General features: G+C 36.1%; 1 pseudogene; it reads right to left on the reverse strand.

Annotated features, from left to right (window-relative positions):
- Positions 1–260: 260 nt before the first annotated feature.
- LOC147477716 (secreted RxLR effector protein 161 pseudogene) lies at positions 261–839 on the reverse strand (annotated as a pseudogene).
- Positions 840–3622: the final 2783 nt, after the last annotated feature.

The following is a 3622-nucleotide window of genomic DNA, read 5'->3' on the forward strand; positions in this document are numbered from 1 at the left end:
TAATCAAACTATAACTAAATATGATGTCACACTCTTTGATTTATTATAAAACAATTACAAACTAAAATGACTTTTCAGGTTATAAACTCTAACAATCTCCCACTTGCCCTCAAAGTCATTCAAGTGTACATATAAGACTGCTACTATCTAAGTGATGTACAAAAGTCTTTTCAGGCAAAGCTTTTGTCATTGGATCAACCAAGTTGTGCTCATATCTAATGTGAGTAATAGCAATTAATGTCTCCACGCGCAGATATATATCACGGATCAAGTGATACTCTCTCAACATGCTTCATCTTGTTATGGCTCCTAGGTTTTTTGCTTTGAGCTACTGTGCCCATGTTATCACAAAAGAGATTGATTGGATCTTGTGCCAAAGGAACACTCCCTAGTGCGAGTAAGAGCATTCTAAACCACATGACTTCTTTTGCTACTTCTGAAACGGCAATATATTCTGCCTCCGTAGTAGAATCAGCTATGCTCTTTTGTTTCACACTACGCCAACTTACTTCCCCACCTACTAAAGTAAAGACATAACCTGATGTTGAAGCACGGTTATCACAATCAACTTGAAAATCTGAATCAGTGTACCCTACACCAATTAGAACCTCACTCTGATAAGTAAGCACATAATCACGAGTCCTCTTAAGGTACTTCAATATGTGTTTCATTGTTGTCCAATGTGTAACCCCTAGATTGCGTTGAAAATGTCTAACCACTCCCACTACATGACATATGTTTGTCCTAGTACAAAGCATGGCATACATAAGACTCCCTACAGCCGAAGCATATGGACATCTTTTCATCTGTTCAATCTCATTAACAGATTTGGGACTCATATCTTTGGAAAGATTTATCCTTGCCTAAATGGTAGTTGTGTAGGTTTGCACTCGCTCATATTGTACCTAGCCAATATCTTGTCAATGTAAGGCTTGACTTAGTCCTATCTTTCTATTCTTCCTATCTCGTAAGATCCGGATTCCTAGAATATAAGATGCCTATCCCAAATCCTTCATTGCAAAGTGTTGAGATAACCACACTTTGGTCTATGACAACATTCCCACGTCATCCCTAATGAGTAATATGTCATCAACATACAAGACCAAGATATTGTTTCATATATTGTTTCCTCTTGTAAACAACGATGTTCATTACTTAAAAAATATATGATATGGTTAAACTTCATGCCAAAGGTAAAGAATTTATTCATACCAAACATACTTAATATCTTACCATTGGTCCAGGAAAAGTAAACTTTAACTGCACCATTCACAACAAAAGGTATACGATATTAAACAAATCCAACCATTGAATATTAAAAACAACAGAGGACTCCACCTCCTCTTCATACATGAGCTCAAGTAAGATAGAATATCATATCAATAAGACCTCAAGTGCAACCACAACATCTAATGGCTCAACCCATTAATGTCTTCAACTAGAAAAATTTTACCAATAAACTATCATCAAGTTCAAAGTAAATCAACAATGATTAATATCCAAAGCTAGCATGCTACACAACTTTAACATATGCTATATTGGATATAAGCTACAAGTTACTTCATCTAACATGTATTCTCACAACATTACAATTATAATCATCGTATAACAAAACGTATACTCAATAGACAAGGTAAGCAATTATGCATTAAATACATTATAATTACTAACCAAGATTTGAATGTGGTTTATATACATCTTCATATGTACAAAGAAAATTAATATCACACTACATCTAGTCAAACAAAATAATATCATTAATGATAAACCAAGTTCACGTATAACTTGTTGACTAAGTTATTAATAGAAAACGTTTAAGCTTAGGGATTTCCCTCCTAAGAATAAAAACTAGCATGCAACTCTAGGTAAGAATATCATTATATAATCAAACCAAAAAAATTATAAGATAGTGAAAGAATACAATACATATCCGATTGAAAAACCGGATTACCACGTTTTCCACCATCTAGAAAAATAGTCCCAAAGAACTGTGAAACTGAACTAGCGTAGGACGAACTAGATATCAAGCTATATACCAATGTAAAGCTCTTTGAATCAGCTATCCAACCTAAAAAGCAGATTGCAAATCCGAGCCTAGAGCTGAAAGTTATAGTATTTTCCGTAACGAGTGACGAAACAGTCCTAAAAGACGAACTTTGACGTTTTCTTGATTGAAAACCCATATTTGAGTCCCACAAACGTAGGAGAAATATATACAATCATCTAGGGTTTGATAAACCATGAAATATCGATAAAAATTCAATATTTAAATAGTTTTCCTAGCAAAAACAAAATTATTAACAAATTTCTAAAGCCAGAACTTATTAAACCAAACAATAATTAAAAGTAAAGTACTTATCTTTTTTATTGTCGTCTGAAAGCATGCATTATCCTTTAATTTGTTCTACAAATATCTCTTCTTAAGATTGTTGTAATAGGGGTTAGATAATCGAATAGAATAAAATGACAGAGGAAGAATAAATAGTCAAGGCGTGTGAATACACTGTCCTTAAGAAGAAATTTCGCCCCCTCAGATGGTGTAAAGGCTTCACAGGCGTCTCTACTCACATTATTCAATGACAAAAGTAGACTAAGATACACTTCAATATGCTACTCTCTAGGATTCAATGACTAAAGTACACTAAGATGCACTTTAATAGACTACTCTCTAGAACAACAATACAACTCTCTCTAGAAGCTGGAGGAAGAAGAGAAAGAAAAGGTTTTTAGGTTTCTTGATTGAGTGTTTAGATCTGAACATGAGTCCTGTAAAGGTTATATTTAGTCTAACCTTACTAGAGTGAGTAATTTGGGGGAGATGGATTGGTTAACTGGGTTTGACCGAGTTCGTATGGACGAACTGCATACATATCAAGTTCTCTCTCTTTATATAAAAACCTTGGCGGCCATTCCTCTTCTTTAGCGTTAGGTCAGGTCCTGGTCTTCAGGTCATGATGACGAGTTACGACGATTGATGAGATGCGCGACTGAAGCAGCTGGCCATGAATGCATTAGTGAAGGCATGCGTTACTAGCCGTTATGGAACGGGGTGAGCGAACACTATGGAGGTCACTCCAGGACGAGGTCGTCCATTCGACTCGAGTCACTTTGGAGTGAGGTCGTAGGGTGAGTATATGAGGTCGTTAGGTCAAGTGAGTATGTTGGTTTACTTGTGAAGCGATTTGTCATGAGTTCGTCGGGGAAGGTGTCTTCTGATAGTGTCAGTTCATGATGGAGAGACAGTTGGGTTTGCTATGAAGCAAACTGTTATGAGGGGGGAGTGCTCTCTTGATGAGTTGTGCTGGACACGTGTATAATATACATTGGTTGTGTATATTAGCCCCTCACACAACTGATAAGTGCTCAAAAAGTGCAATTTAACCCTTGATTATGCCTCTTGTTTAGCCATCTTAGTGGACTAATAGTGTTTGTAAGTTATGTTTTATGATTCTACAGGTGAAAGAGAGAGTTTTGTGGAATATTAGAGAAAAAGGGGTAAAACAGAGCAATTTGGAGCATTAAGGATCACATGGGAAGCCCGTGGACAATCATAGAGAAGGCCAAGGAATTGGAGCTATTAAAGATGCGACTTGGACCTATTTTAAAACCTATTTGAAAGCCC

This window comes from Coptis chinensis, chromosome 9 (assembly GCF_015680905.1).
Source record: "Coptis chinensis isolate HL-2020 chromosome 9, ASM1568090v1, whole genome shotgun sequence".
NCBI classification, from domain to species: Eukaryota; Viridiplantae; Streptophyta; class Magnoliopsida; order Ranunculales; family Ranunculaceae; genus Coptis; species Coptis chinensis.